At 47.7% G+C, this 10,857-nt stretch overlaps 1 long non-coding RNA gene across 1 annotated transcript; it reads left to right on the forward strand.

The window, feature by feature from the left end:
* Positions 1 to 2,434: 2,434 nt before the first annotated feature.
* On the forward strand, positions 2,435 to 10,184 carry LOC140429401 (uncharacterized). The gene is made up of 3 exons (XR_011949080.1): positions 2,435 to 2,504; positions 6,741 to 6,857; positions 8,750 to 10,184. It is a non-coding gene; the product is annotated as an uncharacterized lncRNA (long non-coding RNA).
* The last annotated feature ends 673 nt before the right edge of the window (positions 10,185 to 10,857 follow it).

Raw genomic sequence — 10,857 nt, forward strand, 5'->3', positions numbered from 1 at the left:
GAGAAATGTTTCCAAATTTCACTCCTAAAAGTCTGATTCTAATTTGTAGACTGTCACGTAGTCCTATACTCCCCAGCAAGCAGGAATTGTTTCTCCTAAAGTAACCTTTCCATTCGCCTCAAAATCTTGAAAATTTCTGTCACATTACCCCTTACCGTCCAGGGAATACAATCCTAGTTTGTGTGTCCATCCTCGTATCTTAACCCTTGGAATCCAGCTCTTCATCTGGTAAATCTCTGCTGCCGCCGCACCAAGGCCAATATATCCCTCTGAAGGCTTGGTATCCAGCACTTCTCACAATACCCCAGGTTTGGTCGAACCAGCGCCTTGAGGGGATGCCATCCACTTGCAGAAATGTTCACCTAATTATGCAGAATTCAATGGTTAGAATCGTATCACAATTAATTCAAAGTGTCAGGCTCTGACTGAAAACTGTTGTGTAGCTCTCCAGCTGCACAGACCACTTTTCACTCCAGGTCTTGAGCCTCTCTGAAGGGCTCTTGGGCAGCACGGTGCCTCGGTGGTTAGCTCTTCTGCCTCACAGAGCCAGGAACCCTGATTCCATTCCAACTTGGGTCACTGTCTGTGTGGAGTTTGTATGTTCTCGCTGTGTTTTTTTCAATTCGTTCATGGGCCATGGGCGTCACAGGCTGTGCCAGCATTTATTGCCCTTCCCTAATTGCCCTTGAGAGGGCAGTCAAGAGTCAATCACATTGCTTTTGGTCTGGAGTCACGTGTAAGCCACACCAGGTAGGGATGGCAGATTTCCTTCCCTAAAGGACATTAGTGAACCAGATGGGTTTTTATGACAACCGACAATGGTTTCATGGCCATCGTTAGACTTTTAATTCCGGATTGCTATTGAAATCAAATTTCACCATCTGCATTAGAACATAGAACATAGAACAATACAGCGCAGTACAGGCCCTTCGGCCCACGATGTTGCACCGAAACAATAGCCATCTAACCTACACTATGCCATTATCATCCATATGTTTATCCAATAAACTTTTAAATGCCCTCAATGTTGGCGAGTTCACTACTGTAGCAGGTAGGGCATTCCACGGCCTCACTACTTTTTTTTTGGTGGGATTGGAACCTGGGACTCCAAAGCATTACTCTGGGTCTCTGGTTTACGAGTCCAGTGACAATACCACTACGACACCACCTCCCCAAGGCCTGTGTCTGCGTGTCTTTCCTCTGGGTGCTCCGGATTCCTCCCACATTCCAAAGATGTGCAGTTTAGCTAGATTGATGATGCTAAATTGTCCCTTAGTGGCCAGGGATGTGCAGCTTAGGTTACGGGGTTACGGAAATAGGGGGCAGGGAAGGGGTATGGGTAGAGTGCTCATTTGAAGGGTCAGTGCAGACCCGATGGGCCGAATTGCCTCCTTCAGCATAATAGGGATTATATGAAAAAAAAATGAATGGACTTAGTTTACGCTGTCACTCTGGTTGGACGAGGCCTGATAGAGCTGCCGAGTATGGCTCCATAGAGATCAGCGTGCCATCTTTAAACGGTGGCCCAATCAGAACTGGACATCAACTCCCCCCCCGCCCCCCCCCCCCCACACACACACAGACAATCATCGGAATTTTTCTACTTCCCCCGCACACCAACCATCAAGATCTCTCTCTTTCCCCTTCCCCCCTCACAATCATTGGGATCTCTCTCACTCCCCCCCCACTCCACCCACAATCACCGGGATCTCTCCCCCCAACCCTCACCGCGAGATATTGCTAGCATTCCCCACTCACTGCCTGTTCCCCTCTGCCGTTCATCCAAGTTCCCCTTTCAATGGCCTCAGCTCTCCCCCCCCGCCCCCTCACCACACATAATGGAAACTCTCCCATGTTGCTCCCCAGAGGGCCAATAACTGGAACTGCCCCCTGATACTGCCAACCTGCACTTAGCTGTGTGCCCTCTGGGGCTTCCTCTCAGCTGAATCTTCTTTTTAAAAACCTGTTGTAAACCTCACCGATGTGATGTCACGTTATGTGAGATTTAAATATTCAGTGAGGGGGGATCATGTAGTGGGGGGGGGGAGGGGCTGGCTGATCATATTCAAATGTATTCAAATCCATTATAATGAAGTCCTTGCCCTTTGTGGATGTGAACCTCCTGATGGCACCGGCGAGGGGCGTGGAAAATCAGGAAACACGACTTCGCCGGCGAGAACAGCGTTTCCTGATACTCTCTGGAGTTTCTGCATCGCTGTTCTCTCTGACTACGAACGTGGGCTGAAAATCACCTCCAGTGGGCATGAACCCCTTTTGTTTGTCAAATACTTGAGTTATTTTTGATTTAAAGTAAGGAAATTGTTGGAGTGAATTGAATTGTAATCAAACGGGTGGGTGGTTGTGCTGTAGCAGAAAATTGATATCAAAAGTGAAAATTTACCAGCCACCTAACTTATACATCTGGTCACTTGGAAAGGACAGCCACAGGAAATGGATATGGGCTGACGAGGAAGATTAACAAATATTCCTCGGGACAGTTAGTGGTGGGTTATACATGTTAATGATCACTGTTTAACATTTGTTAATTTAAAGTGTTCAAGAGTTTAAATTGCTTTTCATTTCTTTGTTCGAATTGTGTGGCATTTTCCCATAATTTGTCCGGGTGTCAGGCTCTTACTGAAAGCCGAAGTGTATCTCTCCAGAGTTTTCAGCCCGACCTTGAGTCACTCTGACAAAAAAAAATTGGGGGTGTGGTTTACGCAGTCAGTTTGGTGGGGCGGGGCCTGATACAGGCGGCAAAGCTGGCTCCACAGAGATCGTGCACCCCGATCAGCACTGAGGTGAAACCCCTCCCCTCATTGTACAATTATCGGGGGCTCTCCCCATCCCCCCTGCCACACAATTATTCAAGGCTCTCTCTCCCCGCCCCCCACCTTACACAACTATTTGGGCTTTCCCATCCCACATAGTTATCGGGGCCTGTCCTCCACCCCCACAATGCACAATTATCGGTGCTCTCACAATATTTTGCAACATTTTCACAATATAGATTAATGATCTGGAAGAAGGAACTGAAGACACTGTTGCTAAGTTTGCAGATGATACAAAGATCTGTAGAGGGTCAGGTAGTATTGAGGACGCAAGGGGGCTGCAGAAGGATTTGGACAAGCTAGGAGAGTGGGCAATGAAGTGGCAGATGGAATACAATGTGGAAAAGTGTGAGGTTGTGCACTTTGGAAGGGGGAATTTAGACGTAGACTATTTTCTAAATGGGGAAATGCTTAGGAAACCAGAAGCACAAAGGGACTTGGGAGTCCTTATTCACGATTCTCTTCAGGTTAACGTGCAGGTTCAGTCGGCAGTTAAGAAGGCAAATGCAATGTTAGCATTGATATCAAGAGGGCTAGAATACAAGACCAGGGATGTACTCTGAGGCTGTATAATGTCTTGTCAGACCTCATTTGGAGTATTGTGAGCAGTTTTGGGCCCCGTATCTAATGTGCTGGCCTTGGAGAGGGTCCAGTGGAGGTTCACAAGAATGATCCCTGGAATGAACATCTTGTCGTATGCGGAACGGTTGAGGACTCTGGGTCTGTACTCGTTGGAGTTTAGAAGGATGAGGGGGGAATTTATTGAAATTTACAGGATACTGCGAGGCCTGGATAGAATGGACATGGAGAGGATGTTTCCACTTGTTGGAAAAACTAGAACCAGAGGACACAATCTCAGACTAAAGGGACGATCCTTTAAAACAGAGATGAGGAGGAATTGCTTCAGCCAGAGGTTGGTGAATCTGTGGAACTCTTTGCCGCAGAAGGCTGTGGAGGCCAAATCACTGAGTGGCTTTAAGACAGAGATAGATAGGTTCTTGATTAATAAGGGGATCAGGGTTATGGGGAGAAGGCAGGAGAATGGGGATGAGAAAAATCTCAGCCACGATTGAGTGGCAGAGCAGACTCGATGGCTCGAGTGGCCTATTTCTGCTCCTATATCCTATGGTCTTGCCCACCCCTGTTGCACAAAGAACAAAGAACAAAGAAAAGTACAGCACAGGAACAGGCCCTTCGGCCCTCCAAGCCTGCGCTGACCATGCTGCCCATCTAAACTAACATTTTCTACACTTCCTGGGTCCGTATCCCTCTATTCCCATCCTATTCATGTATTTGTCAAGGTGTCCCTTAAATGTCACTATCGTCCCTACTTCCACCACCTCTTCCAGCAGCGAGTTCCAGGCACCCACTACTCTTTGTTAAAAAACTCCTCTATATCCTGCCCCTCGCACCTTAAACCTATGCCCCCTAGTAATTGATCCCTCTACCCTGGGAAAAAGCCTCTGACTATCCACTCTGTCTATGCCCCTCATAATTTTGTAGACCTCTATCAGGTCGCCCCTCAACCTCCGTCATTCCAGTGAGAACAAACCAAGTTTATTCAACCGCTCCTCATAGCTAATGCCCTCCATACCAGGCGACATCCTGATAAATCTCGTCTGCACTCTCTCTAAAGCCTCCACATCCTTCTGGTAGTGTGGCAACCAGAATTGAACACTATACTCCAAGTGTGGCCTAACTAAGGTCCTATACAGCTGCAACATGACTTGCCAATTCTTATACTCAATGCCCCGGCCAATGAAGGCAAGCATGCCGTATGCCTTCTTGACTACCTTCTCCACCTGTGTTGTCCCTTTCAGTGACCTGTGGACCTGTACACCTAGATCTCTCTGGCTTTCAATACGCTTGAGGGTTCTACCATTCACTGTATATTCCCTACCTGCATTTGACCTTCCAAAATGCATTACCTCATATTTGTCCAGATTAAACTCCATCTGCCATTGCTCCACCCAAGTCTCCAAACGATCTAAATTCTGCTGCATCCTCTCTGACAGTCCTCATTGCCATCCGCAATTCCACCAACCTTAGTGTCATCTGCAAACTTACTAATCAGACCAGTTACATTTTCCTCAAAATCATTTATATACACTACGAACAGCAAAGGTCCCAGCACTGATCCCTGCAGAACACCACTAGTCGCAGCCCTCCAATTAGAAAAGCATCCTTCCATTGCTACTCTCTGCCTTCTATGACCTAGCCAGTTTTGTATCCATCTTGCCAGCTCACCCTATATCCCGTGTGACTTCACCTTTGGACCAGTCTTCCCTGAGGGACCTTGTCAAAGGCCTTACTGAAGACCATATAGACAACATCCACTGCCCTACCTGCATCAATCATCTTTGTGACCTCTTCGAAAAACTTTATCAAGTTAGTGAGACACGAGCTCCCCTTCACAAAACCATGCTACCTCTCGCTAATACTGCTGCCTCTCGCTAATACAAATATCAGGGCTGCTCACCCTGCCCCCGCACAACCACAGGTGCTCCCCCACCTCACTGCCAGGTTCACCCTCCCTTCAATGTCAGGCCACCCACCATTTCCGGGTCCCGTTCCCCCCCCTCCAAAGGCCTTGGCGGTCTCCCCCAACCCCTACACCATGCATAATGGGAACTCCCTCCCCCAGTTGGGCTCCCCAAGCTGGCACTGTCAGGCTTGCACTGTTAGATTGGCAGTGCCAGGGCACTGCCTGAGTATGATCCTCTCCCCCCGGGATCTACAGTGACTTTGCCGCTCCCTCCAGCAGGCTCCCCTTGACTGTATCCCGTCTTCTTAACGCTGCTGTGAACCTCGCCAATGTGACGTCAGTGCTGATCGCGCCGGTGGAAATCTCGTTTCCCGATTCTCACGGGGGTTTGTACTCGCATCGCCGTTTATGTTCATAGCGAGCGCGGACTCAACATCACCCCCATTGCCCCATTGTTGGAAAACATAGGCTTGGATTTTCCAGCCCTTCCCACCTGTGGAATTTTCTGGTCCCACTGAAGGTGACCCCATGATGGGTTCCCTGGCAGCGGGATGGGAATGCTACGCCAAACGCCGTCAACACCAGTGGGACCAGAAGATCCCACCAGCGGCCAATGTCACCGCTGGAAAATACACCATGGGGACGGGGGGACGGGTGATGGGGGGGGGGGGTGGTGATCCTGCCCTTAGTGAGTTATTTCACTTACTCTGTTTCCCACAAATGAGATGCTGCAATTCATGAGTTTACCCAAACAGAAGGTAGTACTTTTGGGAATTCTGAGAGCAGCTGAACTGAAGACCCCTCTGGAGCCTTGGAAACTATTAAAATGATGGCTGAGAATCATCGCTGTTACTGACAATGGGCGGGACTTTCAGTTCCACTTCAATTCCTGCCCAAAGTGAACAGATCTTTTGCTCTCCGGTCAGAGTTTCGAACCCACCTGCGATGATTCTCGCAGTGGCCAGGAGCAGAAAACGTAGGCCAATATCATTGAAAAGAGAGACATGCTGCTGAAGCTTTTCATCGGGACAAATACAAGAATGCTAAAATTCAAACGATCACTACATATACGGCAAGAGAAAAGGGTGCTGATTGGTTGCCAAGGTGACTCTGATTGGCCAAGTTGTTATGCCTTTCTCCATGCCAATACCTCTGCCAATCAGAGTCGACTTGGCAACCAATTAGCGAGGTCTCCTGCCCAACCAAGCAACACCATCCTTCCACTGCTGCGGTTTCAGAGCACCTGGCTCTCTCATTGGGCTGTCCAAATCAGGAACCTGCCTGCAGGTGGTCAATTAGGAGGCATTTCCAACCAGATAACTCCCCAAATATAGATTTTTTTTTCTTTAAAATACTGAGATGTGACTTTTTTTTTGGTGCTGGTATTTTTGACATTTGTTCGCTTTTTAAAATTATTTTCTCAGTAACAGAAGGGCCTGGCCAGTAACTCTGAACATTCCCTGATGTGTGCTCACAAACTGGTAACCGTATAATTCGAAACATTGAACTTGCAGAACAAATTAGAAGACTTCATCCACAAGGTATTGCTTAACTCTGAGAACATATATTCCTAAACTGCGCAATTAATCAATAGCTGCTCTCCTCTACAGTGTCAGCTCTGTGACTTGGTTGGTCGCACACTTGCCTCAGGAAAGGATCGAGACAGAAAGCAGAAACCAATAGGCCAGTTAACCTAACATCTGTCATTGTCAAAATACTGAACTCTATTTTTAAGGAAGTAGCAGCAGGACATTTAGAAAAATAAAATACAATCAGCCAGAGTCAACATAGTTTTATGAAAGGGAAATCATGTTTGACAAATTTAATAGAGGTTTTTGAGGATGTAACAAGCAGGGGGTTTCCTCCAGGTGCTCCGGTTTTCTCCCACAGTCCAAAGATGTGCGGTTTAGGTGGATTGGCCATGCTAAATTGTTCCATAGTGTCCAAAAGGTTAGGTGGGGTTACGGGGTTATGGGAATAGGGCTGGGGCGTGGACCTAGGTAGGGTGCTCTTTCAGAGGGTCAATGCAGACCCGATGGGACGAATGACCTCTTTCTGCATGGTAGGGATTCTATGATTTGATAACGTGCCACATAGAGGGTTACTCCCAAGATAAGGGCTCATGACATTTCGGTAATATCCGAATATGATAGAGTATTGGCTAACTAACAGAAACGAAAGGTGGAATTTTCCTATCTGGGACTAAACCTCGTGTCGGGAACAGGAACTTGCAGAGGCTGACGGGAAACCACAAATATCTTCCGGCCCCAAATGAATGAATTAAGCACCGGGGGTTAAGTGCTGTATTTTGTTGCGGGGCGGGCATGATGGCATCAGTCCGCCATAATTTTTGGGAGTCATGTTGAAAATGTGCCCAATCCCCAAGGGAATGCATTTTGGTACATGCAACTGAGGGCTTTTGCGAGGCAACAGGTGAGGGAATTCCCGCAGCTCCCGACGCAGGAGATTCAAGATAGAGTGATCTCGGGGACATGGGTGGGGGATGGTAGGGTTTTGGATATATACAGGGAAATGAGGGACGAGGGGAAGATCATGGTGGATGAGCTGAAGGGGAAATGGGAAGAAGAGCTGGGGGAAGAGATTGAGGAGGGGCTGTGGGCTGATGCCCTACGTAGGGTAAACTCGTCGTCCTCGTGCGCCAGGCTAAGCCTGATACAATTCAAGGTTTTGCACAGGGTGCATATGACCGGAGCAAGGCTCAGTAAATTTTTCGGGGTAGAGGATCGGTGTGGGAGATGCTCGAGAAGCCCAGCAAACCACACCCACATGTTTTGGTCATGCCCGGCACTGCAGGGGTTCTGGGTGGGGGTGGCAAAGGTGCTTTCGAAGGTGGTGGGGGTCCGGGTCGAGCCAGGCTGGGGGTTGGCTATATTCGGGGTTGCAGAAGAGCCGGGAGTGCAGGAGGCGAAAGAGGCTGATGTCTTGGCCTTTGCGTCCCTAGTAGCCCGGAGAAGGATATTGCTTATGTGGAAGGAAGCTAAACCCCCGGGCGTGGAGACCTGGATAAATGACATGGCAGGGTTTATAAAACTAGAACGGATAAAGTTTGCACTAAGGGGTTCGGCTCAAGGGTTCACCAGGCGGTGGCAACCGTTCATTGACTACCTCGCAGAACGATAAAGGAAATGGGAAGGTAGCAGCAGCAACCCAGGGGGGGAGGGGGGGGGGGCCTCGGGTGGGTCCTCAGGGGTGTTTTTGTATAGATATTTGTACGTGGTTATGTATATTGGATTGTTTGATTTTATTTTTGGAGAGTTATTATTTTTGTTATGGCAGTTGCCATTTAGTTTATATATTATTTATTTGTTAAAACGGTCACTGTTATTTATATTGTTTTATTGTTGTAAAAAGGAAAACCTTTGTATTGTTTTGTTTGGCCGATAAATTTGAAAAGATTTTTTTTTTTTTAAAGAAAATGTGCCCAATATCACTGACCCACCATTGAAGAAAGAAGATGGACCTCCTGAAAAAGAAAGTGGATTTCCTCGGACACTCAGAAGTGGGAAGATGGACTTCCTCGATGACACTGAATCTGGGAGATTCCCCCCCCCCATCCACTGCTGTGGTGTTCCGAGGTCCAGGAATGCCGGCCTCTATTCCGAACTCTGGAGGCAGTCGCAGGCATTATTTTTAAAAAAAAATTCATGGACTGTGGGCATCGCTGGCCAGGCCATCATTTATTGCCCATCCCTAATTGTCCTTGAACTGAGTGACTTGCCAGGTCATTTCAGAGAGCAGTGAAGAATCAAGCACATTGCTATGGGTTTGGAGTCACATGTAGGCCAGACCAGGTAAGGACATGAGATTTTCTTCCCGAAAGGATATTAGTGAACCAGGTGGGTTTTTAAAACAATTGACAATAGTTTCTTGGTCATCATTAGTCTTTGAATTCCAGATTTTTATTGAATTCAAATTCCACCATCTGCCAGAATGGGATTTGAGCTGGGTCCCCAGAGCATTACCCTGGTTCTCTAGATTATTAATCTAGTGACACTATCACCATGTCACTGCCTTGTCCAGATGTACACCACATTGTCCTGACGTGTTATGGACGGGGATGTTCCCATTGGTGTTGCGAGAATCACGCGTGGGTGGAAGATTCTGGTTGGGCCTCCATCCGGTCTCCAACCAAGGCGGGCACCAGTGGAAGGTCCTGTGAGAAATTTACGCCAGTGTAAAACCAATTTTTGGACTCGTGCCAAATTCTCCCCTCCTCTGCCCACCATTGAACATGCCAGCATGGCCCTGGGAGAAATATGCCCAAAGAGCCTGGATAAATGGATCATTATCAGGTTAACAAACTGTAACTAGTGGAATGCCACAGAGACCAGTTCTGGATCTCAACTAATTAATGACTCAAATGAAGGGACCAATTTCAACCAAATTTACTGTAGGTGCATTGATACGGAGTAATGACGAGGACACAGAGAGGCCGGAATTCTCCGGTCGTTGAGATTCAGTTTTCCCGCTGGCAGCGCAGCCCCACCAGCAGGTTTCCCGGCGGCATATGGAAATCCCATTGACAATCGGCAGGAAGATAGAATCCCGCTGCCAGCGAATGGCGCGCGGCCGAGAAGCATGTGGCTGGCGGGCCGGAGAATCCCGCCCAATGTCTGCAAAAGGACATCGATTGGTTAAGTGAGTGTGGCAAAAATTTAACAGATGGTGCATAATAGGTTGGTCACTTTGGTGGGATGAATAGAAAAACAGAATATTATTTACATTGTGCAAGACTGCAGACTGCAGACTGCTGCAATACAGAAGATCTGAATTTATACATGAATGACAAAATGCTAGCCTGCAGATACAGCAAGTAATTAGGACGGCAAATGCAGTGTTGGCCTATATTGCAAGGCGGGGGATGGGGGGGGGGGGGGTCTGTCACTGCCAGGGTTCCAGACTGGCAGTGGCAACATGCCTGGTATCAGGTTGCCCATGCCAGTGTTCGGATTAATAGGTGGGGGGGAGGCTTGATGGGCCCCCTCAGAGGCAAGTTTGGGGGGGATCCGGAGGCCATGGTGGGGTGACTGAGGGTGTCGATCTCTTCCTGCATTGGCGAGCTGAACCAAAATGGGACTCTGTTTTTTCCCCTGTTAAATCGCGGCCATTGTTTTCAATTTCAGTGAAGGTTTAATCCATCTCGAATCAGTGCCCCTCCTCCCTTAAGAGTTACGCTTTGGAAAAATGGATGATAAGGAATGGCAGCCTGTTTTCATCTTCCCTGATTGTTCTTTCCGTTAACTTCAATGGGAAAGATGAATAGTTATTGCAAAACAGGCTACTGACTCACGTTTCTTTGTTTTACAAGTGTGCCCAAAACCAATTTCCTCCAAATTAACAGGTGAAGACAGCATGAGAACTATATTAGCTTTCGTAATAATCATCCTAGACTTCCAACGCGTTTTATTCCCTATCCTCCCCAGTACCCCAGTCTCTTGCTTTTTATGCACTTCTGCTTCTATAATATTGGGTATTTTAACAAACTGTAGGTTTGTTTTCAGAGAAAAAGGAGACAGTCAG

This window comes from Scyliorhinus torazame, chromosome 1 (genome assembly GCF_047496885.1).
Source record: "Scyliorhinus torazame isolate Kashiwa2021f chromosome 1, sScyTor2.1, whole genome shotgun sequence".
Lineage (NCBI taxonomy): Eukaryota > Metazoa > Chordata > Chondrichthyes > Carcharhiniformes > Scyliorhinidae > Scyliorhinus > Scyliorhinus torazame.